General features: G+C 47.5%; 1 long non-coding RNA gene across 1 annotated transcript; it reads right to left on the reverse strand.

Annotated features, from left to right (window-relative positions):
- Positions 1 to 214: 214 nt before the first annotated feature.
- On the reverse strand, positions 215 to 18,151 carry LOC138295774 (uncharacterized). The gene is made up of 3 exons (XR_011203683.1): positions 18,033 to 18,151; positions 17,503 to 17,560; positions 215 to 704 (listed from the first exon to the last, which is right to left on the reverse strand). It is a non-coding gene; the product is annotated as an uncharacterized lncRNA (long non-coding RNA).
- Between the last annotated feature and the right edge of the window lie 7,383 nt (positions 18,152 to 25,534).

The raw sequence follows: 25,534 nt of genomic DNA on the forward strand, positions 1-25,534 counted from the left end.
CCTTCTGTTACACCCTTTGATGTCTCCAAATAGCTTCCTAGTGGCCATTATAGCTTCATGGATGTCACTGTTGATTTTCAATGTTTGCAGTACTTGCTTGAGATGTGAAGTTTGAATAGCACTTATGGTAATGGCAGAATGTGAGTTAACATCAACACATGACTTGTTTTTTCCAATGTTGCTGTCTAAGGACTGAACCAAGGACTCCTGCTGATACTGATGTGATACTATTTTATTAATGACGATGTAGCTGGATTGCTGATTTTACTAATGATAATGTAACTTTCATAGATGTAATGTATTCAAGATTGTGATATTGAAAATGCTATTAAAATTGGTTAAAAAAAATTATTGGAGATGCAGTTGAGTAGTTAGCTTTCATTAAAAAATACTAAAGGTAGGTCAGCACTAATGAGGGACACATTAGCAAAGCACATTTACTTTTGATAATTATTGAAATTATTAACCATGATTCAATCTCAAGACCGGAGCCATGGATTCTGCATTTCCTTTGTCCATTTTATTGATCAGCAGCCTTTACAATAAAAAAAAAAACTTTATTTCACAGAAATCTTAGGGAAGGGGTATTCCACATAACCAATCAAACTCTAAATTCATAACCTAGTCCATTGTCCATGTTTATGTCCCCTCTTTCTTCGTGTGATAAAAACTGTCAGTTTCTTCGTGTTCATTCCTGTCATTCCCTAGAAGAGAAAATACACCTTCTAACTATTCCATGCAGAACCAATATGACGTTCAAGTGGAGGGCAAGCAAATAGCAATGTCACCTTAAATCTCGAATACAGTATTCATAAGCCTGATAATGGCAAAATAGTCATACTACTACCATAGGAAAGTCCTAATTGTATCCTGCATCAACTTTGTCACCGGGACAACAGAAACCTCTTGCTAAAGCAGGTGTTGCCTTCATGTCCTTAACCCCTTCACTGCTATGGACATAATGCTATATTAATTAGGCTGATCTTCCCCTTTTGGCGGGGGAAGGGGTGCAGAAGCCACTAGAAACCAGGGTTGTTTTTTTTAACCTTTATATTGATAAGGGGAGCGACCCCTTATGCAAGCTCCCAAATGGCCTAAAGTACAAGTTACTTACCTTCGGTAACAAAATATCTGGTAGAGACATATTCTAGTTGCAGATTCCTTACCTCAGAATTTCCCCACAGGCGTCACACTGGATCTGGAGATTTTTCTTCGAGCAATACCCTTGCATGTCGGTAGGTGGCGTCGGTTGACTCCGCAGGCGTCGACTGACGCCGTGATGACGTCGGGAGTAGCACATAGACGCCGCCCTTGCGCGGTGATGTCAGTTTCTTTTAATGACTTTCCACGCCAGAGCGCTGAGCCGCTAAGAACACTGAGATTGGTGCGCCAGAGCTAAGGACCTGAAAGGGGGAATCCCTGTCCCTAGAAATCATTTCGCAAAGCGGGGAGGATGGGTGGGCGGTAAGGAAGCTGCAACTAGAATGTGTCTCTACAAGATATTTCGTTACCGAAGGTAACTAACTTGTACATCTGATAGAGATTTCTAGTTGCAGATTCCTTACTTTAGAATAGATACCCAAGCAATGCCATCCTCGGTGGTGGGCTGCGAACAAAGATCATACTAGAAAGTCTTGCAGGACCGAACGACCAAAGTAGCCGTCTCGACGGACCTGACTATCCATGCATTAATGCTTATTAAACGTGTGCAGGGATGCCCATGTAGCTGCCTGACAGATATCCAGGCCAGGAACTCCGCATGCTAACGCAGTGGAAGCGCAGTTGATCTGGTGGAATGAGCACGCAAGCCTTCAGGAGGTTGCTTTTTAGCCAAAGTGTAGCACATTTTGATGCAAAGAAGCACCCATCGAGAGATGGCATGCTTTTGCACCGCCTTCCCTTTCTTACCACCCACATAGCCAAAGAGTTGATCGTCCACCTAGAAATCTTTAGTACGATTGAGGTAGAACGCCAATGCTCTTTTTGGGTCCAGACAGTGGAGTCTCTCCCCTACTCATGGGAAGGGTTTGGGGGTGTGTAGAAGGTAGGCAAAGTGATGGACTGGCCTACATAAAATGGTGTAAACAACTTAGGAAGGAAGGAAGCTCTAGTGCGCAACACCACTTTGTCAGGGTGTACAGACAAGTATGGATGCTTTGAAGAAAGCGCCTGGAGCTCACTCACCCTGCAAGGAGATGTGATAGCGACCAGAAAGACAGTTTTGAATGTGAGGATCCGAAAGGGACAATTATGCATTGTCTCAAAGATGGTACACATCAAAAAAGTACGTACAAGATTAAGATCCCACTGAGTCATAATAAATGGAGTGGGAGGAAATAAGTGGGTGAGCCCTTTTAAGACCGACAATAAGAGATTTAAAGAGTGAGGGCTGATCAGGTAGCCTAAGAAAGGCAGAAATGGCAGACAAATACCCTTGAAGGGTGCACAAAGCAGAGCCCTGCTGGGCTAAAGAAATAATGAACAGAAGAACCTCTGACAGAGGGGCAGAAATGGGATCAACAGATTTGTTGGTACACCATGCCACAAGATTTATTCCAACAACAGGCGTATACAGTTCTAGTCGATGGATGCCTGGCTGGCAAGATAACATTGCAGACTTTGGGTGGAAGGGCAAATGCCGTCAACTGTTGCCACTCAATCTCCACACATGAAGGCGGAGGTTGGACAGGTTCCGGTGGTGAACCGTCCCCTGCTGCTGCGACAGAAGATCCGCCCGAAGAGGCAGTCTGAGAGGAGGATCGATGAACATGCTCAATAGCTCTGGATACCACACACTTCGAGCCCAGCCTGGTCGTACTTGATTTTCTTGAGAACTCTGGGTAGAAGAGGGCTAGACGGGAAGGCATTAAGGAGGCTTGGAAACTCCAACGCGCAAAACAGCTGACATTGCGCGTTCTCTGCGGAGGCAAACAGATCTAACCAAGGCTCTCCCCACTTGAGAAAGAGACCTTGCGTCACCTCTGGATAGAGACGCCATTCGTGATCGACTGTACGTCAGCGGCTGAGTTCGTCTGCTCTGGCGTTGAGAGCCCGGCAGATGTTCAACCATCAGGGTAATGCCCTGATGTTCCAGCCATGACAGAGGCATAGTACTTCCTGACAAAGGGTCCAGGACCCTACCCTGCGTTGTTTGTTGGAGTACCACATGGCGGTAGTGTTGTCCGTGAACACCTGCACCACTTTCCCTTTGAGAGAGCCTGATCGCCCGGAGCTCCAGCATTTTTATGTGGAGCCCCGACTCCGCTGGAGACCAGAGGCCTCTGATCTCTGCCTCTCCCATGTGGCCGCCCCAACCCAGAATTGACGCATCTGTCACTATAGAGAGATCTGGTTGGGGAAGGGAGAGGGATCTGCCATTGACCCAATTTGGATTCGAAAGCCACCACTGCAGGTCTTTCGCAGTCCCCTCCGAGATCTGGACCATGTCCGAGCGACTTCTCTGATGTTGCGCCCACTGGAACTTCAGGTCCCACTGCAGAGCGCACATATGCCATCTGTGATGTGTACTAGCAGGATGCAGGAGGCCATGAGGCCCAGCAGCCTCAGAGTCAGTCTCACCGAAACCCAAGACTGAGGCTGAAAGATCGGAATCATAGCCTGAAGGTCTTGGACTTGCTTGTCGTGAGAATAAGCCCGAAATTGCACTGTATCCAGAACAGCTCCAATGAAAGTGAGCATCTGAGAGGGAGTCAGGTGTGACTTCGGCACGTTTATAGTGAACCCCAGCTCGTGCAGGAGGTTCGCCGTAGTCTGAAGGTGGGAGACGACTGTCTGGGGCGAAGGCACCTTCAACAGGCAGTTATTGAGGTAGGGGAAGACTGAGACCCCTAACCTGCGCAGATGAGCTGCAACCACCGCCATCACTTTTGTGAACACCAGAGGGGCACTGGTAAGGCCGAAACGGAGCACGGTAAACTGAAAGTGCTTGTGACCTACCATGAATCGTAGGTAACGTCTGTGGGCAGGCAGGATGGGGTTGTGAAAATAAGCATCTTGCAAGTCCAATGCTACTATCTAGTCTCATGGGTCTAAGGCAGACAGAACCTGAGCCAGGGTGAGCATTTTTTATTTCTCCTTCTTGAGGAAGTAGTTCAGGTCCCAAAAGTTTAGGATAGGACATAAGCCCTTGTCCTTCTTTTGCATTAGAAAGTAGCGGGAATAACAACCACAACCCACTTCTGGCACAGGGACTCTTTCTATAGCTCCATTGGCCAAGAGAGCCACGACTTCCTGGTGGAGAAGCACAAAATGATCCTCCGGAAGATGATGAAAGGATGGTGGCATGTGTGGTGGTGCAGATTCGAAAGGGGGGGGAAGTAGCCCTTTCGAATGATTTGCAATACCCACCCATCAGTGGTGATAAGTTCCCAGTGGAGCAGGTGATGGCGGATCCTGCCCCCAACTGGGTGGGAGTGAGGGGACGGACTAGGAGGGTTTGGAGACTGCAGCGGGGGGGCAGAGGTGTACTGGACAGACCTCTGGTTCCCTGCCTCACGGGCAAGTGGAATTCCGCGACCTCGGCCACGCATAGGCTGTCCGGCGTGCGGGGCACGGTGGCTGGGTTGAGGACGTGACAGGGTGCCCCTTCCGTGTCCACGAAAGGGACGAAAAGCGGACTGCGGTGGGCGAGTGGTGGAGGAAAGACCAAGGGACCGAGTCGTAGCCCGGGAATCATTGAATCTCTCCAAGGCAGAGTCCGCTTTGTCTCCGAAGAGACGGGTGCCATCAAAGGGCTTGTCCGTGAGTGACTGTTGGACATCCCCCGAGAAGCCACAAGTGCGTAACCAGGCGTGGCGCTGTAAGACCACTGTCATTGCAACCGATCTGCCCAGAAAGTCGGTCGTATCCCGCCCACAACGGATAGTGAACTTTTCCACGTCTCTCCCATCTTTCACTGCTTGGGAGACGATAGCACGAGCCTCCTTCGGTATCTGCGGCAGGACTTGCGCAACAGTAACCCACAGGGAGTGGGTATAATGGCACAAAAGACATGCAGTGTTCACGGACCGCAGTGCGAGGCTGGAGGAAGAAAACAACTTCTTGGCAAATTGTTCCAGCCTTTTGGATTCCCTATCCGGGGGTGCGGAAGGTAATGCGCCTGAAGAAGTGGAAGCCTGGATAACAAGACTCTCAGGCGTGGGGTGTTGGGACAGGAATTTTGGGTCGTTCGGTGCAGGACGATGGTGGCGAGCGATAGTCCTGTTCACAGGAGCCCTGTGTTGGGTTTGGACCATGTACCCAAAAGGACATCGGTGAGGGCCTCATTGAATGGGAGAAGGGGTTCTGAAGTAGAAGCCCCAGGCTGAAGCACCTGTCAGAAGATTAGACCTGACATCCACAGAAGGTAGCTCAAGGCCGAAGACCTCAGCTGCCCTACTGACCACCATACTGTAAGTCGCTCCCTCTGCCGTAGCCATGGTAGGAGGAGACAGCATGCCAGCGTCAGACGAAGTATTCAGTCATCCTGGTATTCATAAGGGTCCAGGGACCCCTCCAATTCCTCCCCATATTCGTACCCATAGGAAAAAGGGTCCGAATCCGACCTTGGGTGAATAAGCCCCACCGAAGCCGATGGCGGCGTCGGCCAATGCCGCTCAGAGTCTTCTGGGATAAGAATTGGGTCAATGTCGATAGTGGGCACTACCGACGTTGGGACCGTTGATAATCGACCCTGCGCCGGAGAAGGTCTCGAAGGTGCGACTGGCGTCGATGCGGATCCGGAGGGGACCTCGGTGGGCGGGGCTGAATCCGCCAGCGCGGAACCCGAAGACCCTCCAGCCGAACCCATTGGACCCAAAGGCGCTGTATCGGGGTTGGCCCGCCTAAAGAGGAGGCGCATGGCCTCGTAAAACTCCTTTAGTTGGGCGGGGGAGAATCCGGCAAACTCGGGGAAGTGCGGAGTTGACCCAGGCGCAGGCTCCGAGGATGGAGGCCTAGTGCGTGGACGCTTGTCCCTCGTCGGCCGAGCGACGGTGAAGTCGGAGAGCGATGGGACTTCGTTGACTTCTTCTTCTAACATTGACCCGAGGATTTCGAAGAATACGAGTGGGGATGACTCCGCGACCGATCTCGGGACCTTCCTCTCGAGCGAGACCAGGACCTACGCGGAGTCGAGTGCCGGGCCACCATTAGCTTTAGGGACCGCTCACTCATAGCTTTCGGGTGCATGGCCCGACACTTGGAGCACGACTTCGGGTCGTGGTCGTGCTCGAGGCACAAAAGACCAACGCGATGAGGATCCGTCACCGACATCGTCCGATGGCAGTCCTCACAAGGCTTAAACCCGGTCTTCGGGGACTACTCGACTCACCAAAGTCGTACACAAAAACTTCAACAAAACGGTCGAATTCGGCCCAAAAAATAGCCAGGGTAGCTCTCTCCGGATCAGCGTGTGGCGCAGAAATCAAAGAACTGACGTCACTGCGCGAGGGTGGCGTCTATGTACTCTGCCAGATGTCATCACAGCGACCACGTAGCCACCTACCGACGCGCAAGGGTATTGGTCGAAGAAAAATCTCTGGATCCAGTCTGACGCCTGGGGGAAAATTCTAAGGTAAGGAATCTGCAACTAGAAGTCTCTATCCAATATTATTTTTAGGCCATTTCTGCCTATTTTGTGAAGGCCCATCTGCCCCCAAGAAGGGGCAGAAAGCCCACCAGAGACGACCGGAGAAATGTTTTTCCTAAAATAAGAGGGTGGGGGTATGTCCGTACCCCCACCCTAAATAAATGGGGCTAAAGTTGTTCTGCCCACCAGTGGGCAGATGGGGCAATTACCCTCAATCCACAACCATGGGGGGGGGGGGGCAGAAAAGCTACTAAATGCCAGGGAGTTAAAAAAAAAGAAAAAAGAAAAAAAAAGTGTGGCTACCAACCAGTATGGGCATGGTTATGCCCCCACCCCAACTGAAGGGGGTAACAGACTTTCAGCTCTTACCCTGCACACTAAAACATCTTAAGCCACGGCAAGTAAGAGGACATTTGATTATTTGGTGTTTTGGTTTTACATTTGGGCCATGAGAGCTTGGCTAACTCAAAATCATCCCGCTTGGAAGGGTGAGGGCTGCACTTTTAGGACTGTGGGATGCTGCCATGTAGAAAAATCCACAAGACCTATACACATTTAAAAAGTAAAAATCTGGGTCCAGAGTGGTGTGCTTCACATGCATTCCCTCACCATTTTCTTACCCACAATGCCCTTTAAACCGCAAACTTTGCTGGAAATCACACATATTTCCCCATTGTTATGAGGGAACCTTCTGGAACCTGCAGGAATACACATAATTACCACCCAGCATTGTCTCATCTATACCGATAAAAATTCTGTCCCACTTGTCAGCCTAAAAATGTTTTTTTGTTTTTCTTTTTTAAACTGCCCTTTTGGACCTGCTTTGGTTTCCCCTCCATTTTGACATGTTTTTGGGTGGTAGGAAATTGCCCCTGGTGCGGTGATCTCACACAGAAATGTGGGAAAAATGAGATATTTTTTTTTAGCTAAATTTGAGGTTTGCTGAGGACTCTGGGTAAGGAAACACTGGAGGATCCACGCAAGTCACACCTCCCTGGACTCCTTCGGGTGTCTAGTTTTCAGAAATGTCTGGGTTTGGTAGGTTTCCCTGTATGGCTGCTGAGCCCGGACCAAAAACGCAGGTGCCCCCCGCCAATTTCCTTTTGTGTGCACTAGGCCTACCCACACAAGTGAGTTTCCATTTTTATCAGGAGACTTGGGGGAACCCTGGGTGGAAGGAAATTTGTGACTCCTCTGACATTCCAGAACCTGGTCACCGAAATGTGAGGAAAAAGTGTTTTTTGGCCAAATGTTGAGGTTTGTGAAGGATTCTAGGTGCCGGCTAAGCTAGAGGCCAAAATCCACAGCTTGGCACTTTGCAAAAAACATCTGTTTTCTTTGAGAAAATGTGTTGTGTCCATGTTGTGTTTTGGGGCATTTCCTGTCGCGAGCAATAGGCCTACCCACGCAAGTGAGGTATCATTCTTATTGGGAGACTTGGGGGAGCACTGGGTGGAAGGACATTTGTGGCTCGCCTCAGATTCAAGAATTTTCTGTAACCAAAATGTGAGGAAAAATTGTTTTTTTGCCCAAATGTTGAGGTTTGCAAAGGATTCTGGGTAACAGAACCTCAGGAGAGCCCCACAAGTAACCCCATCTTGTATTCCCCTAGGTGTCCAGTTTTAAAAAATGCACAGGTTTGGTAGGTTTCCCTATGTGCCGCCTGAGCTAGAAGTCAAAATACACAGCTAGGCACTTTCCAAAAAACATGTCAGATTTCAATGTAAAAATGTGATGTGTCCATGTTGCATTTACTGTCGTGTGTTTTAGGACTATGCACACAAGTGAGGTATTATTTTTATCGGGAGACTTGGGGGAACACAGAATAGCAGAACAAGTGTTATTTCCCCTTGTCTTTCTCTACATTTTTTACTTTGAAATGTAAGACAGTGTGTAAAAAAGACGTCTATTAGAGAAATGCCCTGTAATTCACATGCTAGTATGGGGAACCCGGAATTCAGAGATGTGAAAATAACCACTGCTTCTCAACACCCTATCTTGTGCCCATTTTGGAAATACAAAGGTTTCTTTGATACCTATTTGTCACTCTTCATATTTCAGCAAAAGAATTGCTGTATACTGGGTATAGAATGAAAACCCATTGCAAGGTGCAGCTCATTTATTGTCTCTGGTTACCGAGGGTTCTTGATGAACCCACAAGCCCTATATATACCCGCAACCAGAAGAGTCCAGCAGAGGTAACGGTATATTGCTTTAAAAAAAATCGGACATGGCAGGAAAAAGTTAGAGTAAAACGTGGAGAGAAATGGCTGTTTTTTTCACCTTAATTTCAATATTTTTTATTTTAGCTGTTATTTTCTATAGGAAAACTTTGTAGGATCTACACAAAAAAACCCTTGGTGAATTCAGAATTGTGTCTACTTTTCAGAAATGTTTAGCTTTCCGGGGTCCAGCACTGGTTTCACACCCATTTCTGTCAATAACTGGAAGGAGGCCAAAGCATGGAAAATAGTAAAAATGGGGTATGTGGCAGTAAAATGCCAAACTTGAGTTGAAAAATTTGTTTTTCAGATTCAAGTCTGCCTGTTCCTGAAAGCTGGGAAGATGGTGAATTTAGCACTGCAAATTCTTTGTTGATGCCATTTTCAGGGGAAAAAAACAAAAGCCTTCTTCTGCAGCCCTTTTTCACAATTCTTTTGAAAAATAAGGATTGGATAATTTTTTTGTTCTCCTCCAGGGGAACCCACAAACTATGGGTACCTCTCGAATCCCTATGATGTTGGTGTAGGAAGTTGGCTCTGTATGCACTATTTCAAAGTAAGGAATAGTATGCACAGAGTCCAAGGGTTCCCCTTAGAGGCAAGATAGTGGCAAAAAGAGATCATTCTAATGCTCTATTTTGTGGTAGTGTGGTCGAGCAGTAGGCTTATCAAAGGAGTAGTGTTAAGCATTTGTTGTACATACACAAACAATAAATGAGGAACACGCACTCAGAGACAATTCCAGGCCAACAGGTTTTTGTATAGAAAAATATCTTTTCTTAGTTTATTTTAAGAAGAACCACAGGTTCAAATTTTACATGTAATACTTCAAATGAAAGGTATTGCAGGTAGATACTTTAGGAACTTTGAATAATCAAAATAGCATATACACTTTTCACATAAATCACATATAGCTATTTTAAAACCAGACAGTGCAATTGTCAACAGTTCCTAGGGGGAGTAAGAGTTTGTTAGTTTTTGCAGGTAAGTAAACCACCTACTGGGTTCAAGTTTGGGTTCAAGGTAGCCCACCGTTGGGGGTTCAGAGCAACCCCAAAGTTACCACACCAGCAGGTCAGGGCCGGTCAGGTGCAGAGTTCAAAGTGGTGCCCAAAACGCATAGGCTTCAATGGAGAAGGGGGTGCCCTGGTTCCAGTCTGCCAGCAGGTAAGTAACCGCGTCTTTGGAGGGCAGACCAGGGGGGTTTTGTAGGGCACCAGGGGGGACACAAGTCAGCACAGAAAGTACACCCTCAGCAGCACGCGGGCGGCCGGGTGCAGTGTGCAAACAAGCGTCGGGTTAGCTAATCAATGGGAGACCAAGGGGTTTCTTCAGCGATGCAGGCAAGGGGGGGGGGCTCCTCGGGGTAGCCACCACCTGGGCAAGGGAGAGGGCCTCCTTTCCCTAACCTGTACTTTTGTTTTCACAGTTGGCACACCCTGGCATCCAGGTAAGTCCCTTGTAACTGGTACCCCTGGTACCAGGGAAGGTCTCTAAGGGATGCAGCATATCTTATGCCACCCTGGGGACCCCTCACTCAGCACATACACACTGCTTGTCAGCTTGTGTGTGCTGGTGGGGAGAAAATTACGAAGTCGACATGGCACTCCCCTCAGTGTGCCATGCCAACCTCTCACTGCCTGTGGCATACGTAAGTCACCCCTCTAGCAGGCCTTACAGCCCTAAGGCAGGGTGCACTATACCACAGGTGAGGACATATGTGCATGAGCACTATGCCCCTACAGTATCTAAGCAAAACCTTAGATATTGTAAGTGCAGGGTAGCCATAAGAGTATATGGTCTGGGAGTCTGTCAAATACGAACTCCACAGCACCATAATGGCAACACTCAAAACTGGGAAGTTTGGTATCAAACCTCTCAGCACAATAAATGCACACTGATTCCAGTGTGCACTTTATTGTAAAATACACCCAGAGGGCATCTTAGAGATGCCCCCTGAAAACTTACCCGACTTCCAGTGTGGGCTGACTAGTTTTTGCCAGCCTGCCACACACCAGACATGTTGCTGGCCACATGGGGCGAGTTCCTTGGCCACTCTGTGGCCAGGAACAAAGCCTGTACTGGGTGGAGGTGCTTCTCACCTCCCCCTGCAGGAGCTGTAACACCTGGCGGTGAGCCTCAAAGGCTCACCTCCTTTGTTACAGCGCCACAGGGCATCCCAGCTAGTGGAGATGCCCTCCCCCCGGCCACTGCCCCCCGTTTTGGCATCATGGCTGGAGGAGATAATGAGGAAAACAAGAAGGAGTCACTCCCTAGTCAGGACAGCCCCTAAGGTGTCCTGAGCTGAGGTGACTCTTACTTTTAGAAATCCCCCATCTTGTAGAAGGAGGATTCCACCAATAGGATTAGGGATATGCCCCCCTCCCCACAGGGAGGAGGCACAAAGAGGGTGTAGCCACCCTCCGGGCCAGTAGCAATTGGCTACTGCCCTCCCAGACCTAAACACACCCCTAAATTCAGTATTTAGGGGCTCCCAGAACCAAAGAAGATAGATTCCTGCAACCTAAAGATAAAGAAGGACTGCTGACCTGAAGCCCTGCAGACGGAGACGACAACTGATTTGGCCCCTGCCCCACCGGCCTGTCTCCCTACTTCGACGAAAACTGCAACAGTGATGCATCCAACAGGGACCAGCGACCCCTGAAGCCTCAGAGGACTGCCCTGCATCTAAAGGACCAAGAAGCTCCCGAGAACAGCGGCCCTGTTCAACAAACTGCAACTTTCTGCAACAAAGAAGCAACTTTAAAGACCCCATGTTTCCCACCGGAGGCATGAGACTTTCCACTCTGCCCCCAGACGCCCCCTGCTAGACCTGCGGAAAACAAACACCTCAGGAAGGACTCCCCGGCGACTGCGAGCCTGTGAGCAGCCAGAGTTGGGCCCCTGAGCCCCCACAGCGACACCTGCAGAGGAAATCCAGAGGCTCCCCCTGACCGCGACTGCCTGTAACAAGGGACCCGACGCCTGGAACCAATACTGCACCCGCAGTCCCCAGGACCTGAAGGAACCGAACTCCAGTGCATGAGTGACCCCCAGGCGACCCTCTACCTAGCCCAGGTGGTGGCTACCCCGAGGAGCCCCCCTGTGCCTGCCTGCATCATTGAAGAGACCCCCGGGTCTCCCGATTGCTTTCAATACAAACCTGACGCCTGTTTGCACTCTGCACCCGGCCGCCCCTGTGCCTCTGAGGGTGTACTTTCTGTGCCTGCTTGTGTCCCCCCCGGTGCCCTACAAAACCCCCCTGGTCTGCCCTCCGAGGACGCAGGTACTTACCTGCTGGCAGACTGGAAGCGGGGCACCCCTGTTTCCATTGAAGCCTAGGTGTTTTTGGCACCACTTTGACCTCTGCACCTGACTGGCCCTGAGCTGCTGGTGTGGTAACTTTGGGGTTGCCTTAAACCCCCAACGGTGGGCTACCTTGGACCCAACTTTGAACCCTGTAAGTGTTTTACTTACCTGTGAACTTAACATTTACTTACCTCCCCTAGGAACTGTTGATTTTTGCAGTGTCCACTTTTAAAATGGCTTATTGCCATTTTTGTCAAAACTGTACATGCTATTGTGATTATTCAAAGTTCCTAGAATACCTGAGTGAAATACCTTTCATTTGAAGTATTACTTGTAAATCTTGAACCTGTGGTTCTTAAAATAAACTAAGAAAATATATTTTTCTATATAAAAACTTATTGGTCTGGAATCAGTCTGAGTGTGTGTTCCTCATTTATTGCCTGTGTGTGTACAATAAATGCTTAACACTACCCTCTGATAAGCCTACTGCTCGACCACACAACCACAAAATAGAGCATTAGAATTATCTCTTTTTGCCACTATCCTACCTCTAAGGGGAACCCTTGGACTCTGTGCACACTATTTCTCACTTTGAAATAGTACATACAGAGCCAACTTCCTACATCCAGTAACAGAACTCTTCATGCCAATGCAGGGGCCGCATCTTGAGATCCGTTGACATGAGCTGGCAAACATTCATATGCATCAAAAAATCATACAAATCTTATCCGGCCTGCAGATCGAGTAAACTGAATAATCTACTTGACCTATCTGTAATATACTTGACCCTCACACTGTTGTTAAGTTGTGTGATCCTAGGCAATATTTTATTTAGCTGTCATTTTATCATTATCACATATGGAGCACCTTCAAATATGAAAGTTCAGCATTTCTGCTGTACAAAAAAACCTTTTTGATTTAATACCCTAAACGTTTGCTTCATTTATATTACAAATCTAGCCCACATTAGGCTACACATGACCCCTGACTTGCCTCTTAGTTCACTAATATCATTGTCATCAGGGTGGGGGCAGAAATATTTATTAATTAATGCTAAAGATCTCAGTTTAAAAAATATATTGCTAAAAAGTGATATGGCTGTGCACTGTCATTTTCAAACATTTTCCATTGACATTATAATAAACTTTCAGAATAATGAACAAGTTACTTACCTTCGGTAATGATTTATCTGGTAGAGACATATTCTAATTGCAGATTCCTTACCTGTGAATTTCTCCCAGGCATCAGACTGGAACCGGATATTTTTATTATAGCAGTACCCTTGTGAACAGTCAAGTGGTGGCAGTCTCTGCGTCTGTCGTTGGCGTTGTAGTTGCCGTGATGACGTAGGAGGTCGTATATAGGGGCCACCTCGGCGTAGTGATGTCAGGTTTCTTTTCACAACTTTGACACCAAAGCGCAGAGCCATGAAGAACACCAAGAATGGTGAGCCAAAACTAAGGCCCTGTAATGGTTATCCCTGTCCAATGAAATCAGTTCGCAAGCAGCGAGGATGGGTGGGTTGGTAAGGAATCTGCAACTAGAATGTCTCTACCAGATAAATTGTTATCGAAGATAAGTAACTAGTTAATCTGATAGAGACTTCTAGTTGCAGATTCTTTTCTTTGAATAGATATCCAAGCAATACCATCCTCTGAGGTGGGCTGAGAACCTAAGCTCATACTAGAAAGTCCTGCAGGACCGAATGACCAAAGCAGCCGTCTCTGCGGACCTTACTGTCCAGAGAGTAATGCTTTTTAAATGTGTGCAGAGATGCCCATGTTGCCTTTTGACAGATATCAATGACAGGAACTCCAGGTGCTAATGCTGTGGTAGCAGCAGTAGCTCTTGTAGAGTGAGCGCGCAAACCCTCAGGGGCTTGCTTCTTAGCCAAAGCGTAGCACATTTTGATGCAAAGAAGCACCCATTGTGAGATGTTACACTTTTGCACCGCCTTCCCTTTCTTCGTACCCACATACCCCCCCCACCTAAAAAAAAAAAGTTGATCGTCCAACCAGAAATCTTTGGTACGATTGAGGTAGTATGACTACGCTCTTTTTGCATCCAGACGGTGGAGTCTCTCCTCTTTGTGAGAAGAATGTGGGAGTGAATAAAAGAAGGAAAAGTGATGGATTGGGCTTTATGAAAGGGCGTGACCACTTTGGGAAGGAATGAGGCCGTCGAATGGAGCCCCACCATGACACAAATTGATGCCGACAACCATATACTGTTTTGGTGGAGGGACTCCTGGTTGCCAAGATAACCTCACAGACTTCGGGGGAAGGTCAAAAGCCTTCAACTGCTGCCGCTCTGTCTCCACGTGGAAGGCGAAGATTGGACAGCTTCAGATGGAGAACCATCCCCTCATGCTGCGCCAGAAGTACCTCCCGAATATGCAGTCTGACTGGAAGATCGGTGGCCATGCTCAATAGCTCTGGATACCATACTCTGTGCCTAGTCTGGAGCCACAAGGATTACTTAGGCCCGGTGTAGGAAGTTGGCTCTGTATATACTATTTCAAAGTAAGAAATAGTGTGCACAGAGTTCAAGGGTTCTCCTTAGAGGTAAGATAGTGGCAAAAGCAGATAATTCTAATGCTCTATTTTGTGGTAGTGTGGTCGAGCAGTAGGCTTATCAGAGGGTAGTGTTAAGCATTTGTTGTACACACACAGGCAATAAATGAGGAACACACACTCAAAGACTTTACTCCAGGCCAAAAAGGTTTTTATATTGATAAATATCTTTTCTTAGTTTATTTTCAGAACCACAGGTTCAAGATTTACATCAAACACTTTAAATGTAAGGTACTTCACTTAGATACTTTAGGAACTTTGAATGAAAACAATATCATGTACAGTCTTTGTAAAAATGTCAATAAGCTATGTTCGAAGTGGACACACTGCAAAAATCAACAGTTCCTGGGGGAGGTAAGTAAAGGTTAGATTAGAAGGTAAGTAAAATACTTACAAGTCTTAGTCCTGGGGCATAGGCAGCCCACCATTGGGGGTTCAAGGCAACCCCAAAGTTACCACACCAGCAGCTCAGGGCCGGTCAGGTGAAGAGGTCAAAGAGGTGCCCAAAACACATAGGCGCCTATGGAGAACAGGGGTGCTGCGGTTCCAGTCTTCCAGCAGGTAAGTACCTGCGTCCTCGGGGGGCAGACCAGGGGGGTTTTGTAGAGCACAGGGGGGGGACACAAGTAGGCACACAAAACACACCCTCAGCGGCACAGGGACTGCCGGGTGCAGTGTGCAAAGCAGGCGTTGGGTTTTGTATAGATTTCAATGGAGGGACCCGGGGGTCACTCTAGCGGTGCAGGCAGGCACAGGGGGGGCTTCTCCGGACAGCCACCACCTGGGGAAGGCAGAGGGTCGCCTGGGGGTCACTCCTGCGTCAAAGTTCGGTTCCTTCAGGTCCTGGGGGCTGTGGGTGCAGTGTTGGTTCCAGACGTCGGGTCCCTTGTTACAGGCAGTCGTGGTCAGGGGGAGCCTCTGGATTCTCTCTGCAGGCGTTGCTGTGGGAGCTCATGGGGGTAGTCTCTGGTTACTCACAGGCTCGCAGTCGCTGGGGAGACCTCCCTGAGGTGTTGGTTTTCTGCAGGTTGAGCCGGGGGCGTCGGGTGCAGTGTGTAGAGTCTCACGCTTCCGGTGGGAAACGTGAAGTCCTTGGAAGTTGCTTCTTTGAAGGAAAGAAGTAGCTGGTCTTGAACAGGGCCGCTGTTCATGGGAGTTTCTTGGTCCTGTAGTCCAGGGCAGTCCTCTGAGGCTTCAGAGGTCGCTGGTCCCTGTCGGATGCGTCGCTGGTGCAGGTTTTCGAAGTTGGAGACAGGCCGGTAGGGCTGGGGCCAAATCAGTTGTCGTCATCCTCCTTCTCTGCAGGCTTGTAGGTCAGCAGTCCTTCTTTCTTCAGGTTGCAGGAATCTGATTTCCTGGGATCTGGGGTGCCCCTAAATACTGAATTTTGAGGTGTGTTTAGGTCTGGGAGGGCAGTAGCAAATGGCTACTGTCCTTGAGGGTGGCTACACCCTCTTTGTGCCTCCTCCCTGTGGGGAGGGGGGCACATCTCTAATCCTATTGGGGGAATCCTCCAAAACCAAGATGGAGGATTTCTAAAGGCAGGGGTCACCTCAGCTCAGGATACCTTAGGGGCTGTCCTGACTGGTGGGTGACTCCTCCTTGTTTTTCTCATTATCTCCCCTGGACTTGCCGCCAAAAGGGAGGGCTGTGTCCAGGGGACGGGCATCTCCACTAGCTGGAGTGCCCTGGGACATTGTAACACAAAGCTTGAGCCTTTGAGGCTCACTGCTAGGTGTTACAGTTCCTGCATGGGGAGGTTTTAAGCATCTCCACCCAGGGCAGGCTTTGTTTCTGGCCTCAGAGAGCACAAGGGGTCAGAAACTCGCCTCTCAGCAGCAGGCTGGCACAGACCAGTCAGTTCTGCACTGAAGGATTGGGTAAAATACAGGGGGCATCTCTAAGATGCCCTCTGTGTGCGTTTTTTAATAAATGCAACACTGGTATCAGTGTGGGTTTATTATTCTGAGAAGTTTGATACCAAACTTCCAAGTATTCAGTATTCAGTGTAGCCATTATGGAGCAGTGGAGTTCGTTTTTGACAAACTCCCAGACCACATACTTATTATGGTAACCATATATAGGTACACTGTTCCAAAAATAGAAAAAAGAAAAAATAGTAAACAGGGGAGACCTATAGTCTTCAGGAGCAAGAGCCCTCAAGCATCACTTAAGATGACTGGTATCATCATCGGGAATCGCTCCTCACTAGGCCGGCGCTGCAATACCTAGTGGGCACCCCGGAGTGGGGGCTCTCAGCCGGATTCTGAGATGGTGACTAAAAAATTCAATAGTACAAAACAAGGGTGCTATAAGTCACCGTCAAAGACAAAAAAGAGGCAAGAAAGAGATTTAAAATTGGTTATTCATCCATAGATTTCATCATTTAATTGGTCAAATGTAACAAGGATGAAGACCAAGGTTAAAAACAATTGAAAGTAAGGTTGAGGATTATGCTCATATGGCTTTCAAAAAATGAATCAATATATTAGAGAGACCTAAAATTATAAGGCACCTCTATGTTCTGGTCGACATGTTTCGCGTCTATTGGTCTATACAGATCCACTGACGCTTCATCAGGACCTACATAACTAAGAAAAAAGACCTCTTTGAAAATGCATTGAAACCGGTCACTTACTTAAGTTGACTAGTAGTACAGGTACCCTGAAAAACAAAGAAAACAAAGAAAACGCCAACACAAATAAACCAAATTTCACTATTATAATGTATCACAAAGGTTCTGATAAACATGGCGCAACCAAACTTTGGTCAATAACGAATGGGAACATCACATAAGGAAGATGCTTACCACCCCCTACTCGAGAACAGGTTCCATGGGAAAGGCATCTCTAGGACTCATGATGACACTAATTGTAAATAAAGGTGAAAACATAAAGAGAAGGAGAAAAACTGGATAACGAATAACTCTCCAGTAGTTGAGAAGTGTCTTGATAAAACTATTGAATGTCTTGGGTTAATAAAATGGCTATATAGTGCCGCAAACAACATTATAGGTGATACTAGAGAAGTTTGCACCCAAACATGTAAACAAAACGTAGCAAATGCCATCACATTTCGAGGTGAGACACACTGTGTGCTATTCAGTGTGCCCCGAGCAAGAATTACGAGCTCTAGTGCATATTCTCATAAAAAAGTGACCACAAACGAAGTGATCGGCAAGAAATAGCTAATAAACTAATAGCTTTGATGTTAATAAATATTAAATATTAACGTTCTCGCTGTGCCGCCGAAATGGTGAAGACGATCAAAAAAAGGAAAAAGTACCGAAAGGTAAACGGTCCCGACGTTAGTGTTCCAGCGTCAGGGACCGGTACTTACATTTTTAGTCGCTGGTCCTAAATTCGGACCTACCCTCGGAGACCGCCGCCCGACAACAACCGGGTCGGGTGCTCTCCAAGTTCTTAAATAGACGCCGCTGAATCCACACGTCTCTGAACAGCGCGTCTATGGAGCGAAATAGAAAAAGGACTAAAAGCGTCCGGGAGGCAGAAATCGAGGGAGGACTGCAAGTGCTGAGCACTTGTAGTTCAGATCCTCGCAAGAGCGGTTACATCAATCGGGCTGGGAGCCCACAGAGTATTAATGTAATATCAGGTCAAGGAAGAAAATGGGTTGAGAGTGTCTCAAGCTCATACGACCCAAAGTGTGTAATTTAAAATCATCAAAATGATTATTTAATGTATGAAAACGCCCTGGATGTTACTCTTTAAAGGAAACTGATTATCGGGCCACGGAGGGGTAAAACAATTAGTTATGATCCTCAAACTCACGGGGGACCAGAATTATAGGTATTTAAGCAGAGATTTATTATTTACTGTTTCTTATCATATAAGAGAAGCCAAAGGGAAGAATAAAGAAGCCCTAAATATCACATGTCAAATACTAGAGCTGTCACATGAGAGTATAGAATAAAGAAATCACCGGCTAGGGACAAAAAATCAGGGTGAAAGGGAGGTCCAAGGGATATCATCATTGAGACCTCTTAAATGAGTCCCCAATTTGAACACCCACTTTTGTTCAATCCTGAACAGAGCTCTGGAATCATTGGGGCGGATATATGGTGCTTCAATTACCACCCACCACAAATCATCCGGGGAATGGTGAGCCTCCAAGAAATGTACACTCAGTTTGGTAGTCCACCTACTATGCGAAAATTAATCGCGACCCCACAGTGAGACTACAGACTCAAATTAGAACTATGATTGAAGAAGCCAAGAATAATCTGTGGATTTCTCCCAGGGAAGCAGAATTCTTAGACACATCGAACCCACAGACTCCCTATTTTTATTGTTTACCGAAAATTCACAAACAAAAGAACCCTCCCCCTGGACGTCCTATAGTATCAGGATTGGGTTCAATTTTGGAACCACTTTCCATTTTCTGCGATCATTTTTTACAACCTCTTCTATACTCTCATGTGACAGCTCTAGTATTTGACATGTCATATTTAGGGCTTCTTTATTCTTCCCTTTGGCTTCTCTTATATAATAAGAAACAGTAAATAATAAATCTCTGCTTAAATACCTATAATTCTGGGCCCCCGTGAGTTTGAGGATCATAACTAATTGTTTTACCCCTCCGTGGCCCGATAATCAGTTTCCTTTAAAGAGTAACATCCAGGGCGTTTTCATACATTAAATAATCATTTTGATGATTTTAAATTACACACTTTGGGTCGTATGAGCTTGAGACACTCTCAACCCATTTTCTTCCTTGACCTGATATTACATCAATACTCTGTGGGCTCCCAGCCCGATTGATGTAACCGCTCTTGCGAGGATCTGAACTACAAGTGCTCAGCACTTGCAGTCCTCCCTCGATTTCTGCCTCCCGGACGCTTTTAGTCCTTTTTCTATTTCGCTCCATAGACGCGCTGTTCAGAGACGTGTGGATTCAGCGGCGTATATTTAAGAACTTGGAGAGCACCGACCCGGTTGTTGTCAGGCGGCGGTCTCCGAGGGTAGGTCCGAATTTAGGACGAGCGACTAAAAATGTAAGTACCGGTCCCTGACGCTGGAACACTAACGTCGGGACCGTTTACCTTTCAGTACTTTTTCCTTTCTTTTCTCGTCTTCACCATTTCGGCGGCACGGCGAGAACGTTAATATTTAATATTTATTAACATCAAAGCTATTAGTTTATTAGCTATTTCTTGCCGATCACTTCGTTTGTGGTCACTTTTTTATGAGAATATGCACTAGAGCTCGTAATTCTTGCTCGGGGCACACTGAATAGCACACAGTGTGTCTCACCTCGAAATGTGATGGCATTTGCTACGTTTTATTTACATGTTTGGGTGCAAACTTCTCTTGTATCACCTATAATGTTGTTTGCGGCACTATATAGCCATTTTATTAACCCAAGACATTCAATAGTTTTATCAAGACACTTCTCAACTACTGGAGAGTTATTCGTTATCCAGTTTTCCTCCTTCTCTTTATGTTTTCACCTTTATTTACAATTAGTGTCATCATGAGTCCTAGAGACGCCTTTCCCATGGAACCTGTTCTCGAGTAGGGGGTGGTAAGCATCTTCCTTATGTGATGTTCCCATTCGTTATTGACCAAAGTTTGGTTGCGCCATGTTTATCAGAACCTTTGTGATACATTATAATAGTGAAATTTGGTTTATTTTTGTTGGCGTTTTCTTTGTTTTCTTTGTTTTTCAGGGTACCTGTACTACTAGTCAACTTAAGTAAGTGACCGGTTTCAATGCATTTTCAAAGAGGTCTTTTTTCTTAGTTATGTAGGTCCTGATGAAGCGTCAGTGGATCTGTATAGACCAATAGACGCGAAACATGTCGACCAGAACATAGAGGTGCCTTATAATTTTAGGTGTCTCTAATATATTGATTCATTTTTTGAAAGCCATATGAGCATAATCCTCAACCTTACTTTCAATTGTTTTTAACCTTGGTCTTCATCCTTGTTACATTTGACCAATTAAATGATGAAATCTATGGATGAATAACCAATTTTAAATCTCTTTCTTGCCTCCTTTTTGTCTTTGACGGTGACTTATAGCACCCTTGTTTTGTACTATTGAATTTTTTAGTCACCATCTCAGAATCCGGCTGAGAGCCCCCACTCCGGGGTGCCCACTAGGTATTGCAGCGCCGGCCTAGTGAGGAGCGATTCCCGATGATGATACCAGTCATCTTAAGTGATGCTTGAGGGCTCTTGCTCCTGAAGACTATAGGTCTCCCCTGTTTACTATTTTTTCTTTTTTCTATTTTTGGAACAGGGTACCTATATATGGTTACTATTAAAGGGAGATTGTACACTGGACCAGCAAACACTCCCAGTCCCTCCTTTTGTGTTAGCACCATATACTTATTATGGCCACATAGTACTTACAATGTCTAAGAATAGACTTAGACACTGTAGGGGCATATTGCTCATGCAGCTATGCCCTCACTTGTGGTATAGTGCACCCTGCCTTAGGGCTTTAAGGCCTGCTAGAGGGGTGACCTACGTATGCCAAGGAAGTATTTGGTGTGCATGCTATCCTGAGGGGGATGCCATGTCGTCTTTGCCTTTTTATCCCCACCAACACACACTAACTGCAATGGCAGTGTGCCTGTGTTAGGTGAGGGATTCCTTAGGGTGACACAACACATGCTGCAGCCCTTAGGGACCTTCCGTGGTCACAGGGCCCTTGGTACCACTGGTACTTTTTACCAGGGACTTATCTGTGTGCCAGGGGTGTGCCAATTGTGGAAACAATGGTACATTTTAGGTGAAAGAACACTGGTGCTGGGGCCTGGTTAGCAGGGTCCCAGCACACTTCTTAGTCAAATCAGCATCAGTATCAGGCAAAAAGTGGGTGGTAACTGCAACAGGGAGCCATTTCCTTACACCCGGTCATTCTTGATCTTCTTCAGGACTCTGACCAGAAGTGGTATTGGCGGGAAGGTGTAAAGGAGGCCCGAGATCCACTCAAGATGAAAAGCGTTGCAGAGCGAGTGCAGTCATGAAAACTCCAACATGCAAAACAGCTGACATTGAGTGTTCTCTACAGAGCCGAACAAATCTAACCAAGGCTCTCCCCATTTGTGAAAGAGACCTTGCACCTTTTCTGGATGTAGATGCCATTCATGATCGACTGACTCAACGGCTGCGTTTGTCTGCTCTGGCGCTTAGGGATCCCGCCAGATGTTGAACCACCAGTGATATGTCCTGATGTGCCAGCCATGTCCAGAATCACAGCGCCTCTTTATAAAGGGTCCAGGACCCTACTCCGCCCTGTTTGTTGCAGTACCACATGGCAGTAGTGCTGTCCGTGAACACCTGCACTACTTTCCCTTTGAGAGAGGGAAGGAATGATCTCAATGCATGCCTGATTCCCCGGAGCCCCAGAAGAATAAAGAGCCCGCATATGCCATCTAGCATGTGTCACTAGCAGGATGCAGGGCCCCATGAGGCCCTGCAGCCTCAGAGTTGTTTTCCCCTGAAAGCCAGGATAGAGGCTGAAACATCAGAATCATAGCAGGAATATCCTTGATTCGCTTTTCGGGAGGATAGGTCCGAAACTGCACTGTGTCTAGAACAGCCCCGATGAAACAGGGCATCTGAGAGGAAGACAGGTGAGACTTTGGCATGTTTATAGTGAACCTCAATGTGTGCAGGAGGTTCGCCTTAGTCTGAAGATGGGAGACGACTTTCTGGGGCGTGTCTGCCTTCAACACCCAGTCGTCGAGATAGGAGAAGACCGAAACCCCTAACCTGCGCAGATGAGCTGCAACCACCGCCATCCCTTTCGTGAACACCCGAGGGGTGCTGGTAAGGCCCAAAGGGATCATGGTAAATTGAAAGTGCTCGGGACCTACTAAGAATCGTAGACAGTACCCGTGGGCAGGCAGGACGGGAATATGGAAACAAACACTCTGCAAGTGTAACGCTACTATCCAGTCTCCTGGGTCTAAGGCAGACAAGACGTGAGCCAGAGTGAGCATTTTGAACTTCTTCTTGCAGAAGCGAATGAGGGCCCTAAGGTCTAGGATAGGATATAAGTCTTTGTCTTTTTTGGGCACCAGAAAGTAGCAGGAATAACAACTACAACCTACTTCTGGCACAGGGACCCTCACTGTGGCCCCTTTGGCAAAGAGAGCCGTGACTTCCTAGCAGAGAATTGCCAGATGATCCTCTGGTAAGGGGCCGTAAAATAGAGGCATGGCCGGTGGGGATTACCCCCTTCGGACGACCTGCAAAACCCACCTGTCTGTCGTGATGGTGTCCTAGTGGGGCAGGTGAATGCGAATCCTGCCACCAACTGGTATATGAGGGTGGGTACGGACTAGGAAGGTTTGGAGGCTGCATCAGAGACAGGGGTGGAGTGGGCAAACGTCTGTTTTCCTTTCCCATGAGCCCGCAGGATTCTGCATCCCTGGTAGCTGTAAAAGGGACACAACAGGGAGCCCGTTCCGTGGCCACAAAAAGGGCAAAAGATGGACTGTTGGGGGTGAGGTGAAACCGAGAGGCCAAGGGATCGAGCCATAGCCCGGCACTCCTTAAACCTCTCATGCGCTGAGTCCGCCTTGTCTCCAAAGTGACAGGTGCCATCAAAGGGCATGTCCATGAGGGTCTGTTGGACATTTCCTGGTAAAACAGATGTCCTCAACCAGGCGTGGCTCCTCAAGGCCACCGTCAGCGCAACCGAGCCTTCTCCGGGATCTGCGGCAGAACTTGCACGACCGTATCCCACAACCAGTAGTTAAAGCAGCACAAAAGGCATGCAGTGCTCACCGACCGCAACGCCAGACTGGAGGAAGAAAACATCTTCTTACCAAGTTGGTCTTTGATTCTCTATCCGGGGGAGCGGAAAGTAATGCACCAGATGACAAGGATGCCTGGATGAAAAGACTCTCAGGTGAGGGGTGTTGGGGCAGGAATTTAGGGTCGTTAGGAGCGGGCTGATGGTGGCGAGCGATTCTACTGTTTACAGGAGCCCATGTGCTGGGTCTGGACCAAGTACCCGGAAGGACATTAATGAGGGCTTCATTGAAGGGGAGGAGAGGCTCGGAGGTAGAAGCCCCAGCTTGAAGCATCTCCGTCAGGAGACTCGTCCTGACCGCTACAGTGGACAGCTCCATGCCAATGACCTCAGCCGCCCTACTGACCACCACAGAATAAGAGGTTCCCTCCGCCGTAGCCACGGTAGGAGGATAATGCATGCCAGCCTCTGGAGAAGTATCTAGACCATTAGCCTCTCCCTATTCCTGTGCCCAGTCCAAATCAGGGTTATCTAGCTGGAATTCTAAAGGGCCCAGCGTCCCCTCCAATCCTTCCTTGTATTTGTACCTATAGTAATAAGGGTCCGAACCCAATCTGGGGTGAGAACCATATCGAAGTCAGAAGCAGGGTCAGCCGCCGCTGTTCTTTCTCCGGGTCATCGTGGGTAAGAATTGGGTCGATGCCGATCGTGTGCACCACCGATGTCGGGAGCACTGATGACCTAGCTGGTGTCAGGGAAGGTTGCGATGGTCAACCAGCGTCAGCACGGATCCAGAGGTACCACTGGGGGCCGAGGCTAAAGACGCTGGCATGGAACCAAAAGGGCCCTCATCTGAGCCCCCAGGCTGCGAAGGTGCCACAGAAGGGTCAGAATGCCCAAATAAAACTCCTTGAGTTGGACAAGGGCCGCCCTGGCTCACGGAAAATCAGAGAGGTGCGCAGCACAGCCATGACACTCCTCCCACGTCGTATCGGCTGAGCAATGCGGTGAAGTTGGAAAATGCCTGGCCTTCTTCGACGACTTCTTCCTCTTACCTGAATGACGTGAAGATTTTGATGACGAGTGGTGGTGACTCCGCGAACAGTCTCAAGACATTCCTCATGAGTGACACCGTGAACGATGCTGAGTCGAGCGTCGGGCCATCATGAGCTTTAGGGACCACTCCCTCAAAGCCTTCGGGTGCATGGCCTGGCACTCAAAGCACAACTTCGGGTTGTGGTCACACTACAAACAACACAAACGGACCTGATGCCGATCTGTCCTCGACATCATATGGTGACAGGTCTCGCAAGGCTTGAACCCTTTCTTCGGGGACATAATGATGCGCCAAGGGTCAACACAAAAACCCGACAAAAGGATCCAATACACTTAAAAAATTACCAGGGTATCTCTTCTCCAGATCAGCGTGTGGCACAGAAAAGAACGGACGTCACTACGCCGAGGCAGCGCATGCATACGACCCAGACGTCATCCCAGCGGCTACTAAGCCAATGACAGCCGTGGAGACGACTGACGCCACCTGAAGGCGCACAGGGGTACTGTTGGAAGAAAAAATCACCAAATCCAGCTTGACGCCCGGGGGAAATTCTAAGGTAAGGAATCTAATGTAAGGAATATGCTTCTAGAAGTCTATCAGATATTCAGTTTTACTGATAAAACCACATAGCGCATACATTTTTTTTCTTTTCAGAAATTAGGTTTGTGCAAAAAAGTTTAACAGACAATATTTAGTATTTGTACATCACCAAGCAGTGTTTGGATTTGTTTTAAACCTCTAAAAATCTTTTATTCACCACACAAAATTAAAACAATGTGCCTTTATAAAGACTTAAATATATTTTGAAATCTGTGTAAGGTTCACTTATTTGTTATTTCAATGTTGTGTTAGAAAAAAAGCCTGACATCCTACAAACTTTCATTTCACATGCGTTGCACGGCATGATTTTCTCACAGTTCACTTAAAAATTTTTTTTTGAATTTCACTGAGAAAAAGAAAAGTAAATTCTGTCTCTGAATGCAGAGCAAACGTGACAAGATAAATACAAGATTTAAAGGCATCTTTATTGCTTGCCATAACGGGCGAGTAG

This window comes from Pleurodeles waltl, chromosome 1_2 (assembly GCF_031143425.1).
Source record: "Pleurodeles waltl isolate 20211129_DDA chromosome 1_2, aPleWal1.hap1.20221129, whole genome shotgun sequence".
Classification (NCBI taxonomy): domain Eukaryota; kingdom Metazoa; phylum Chordata; class Amphibia; order Caudata; family Salamandridae; genus Pleurodeles; species Pleurodeles waltl.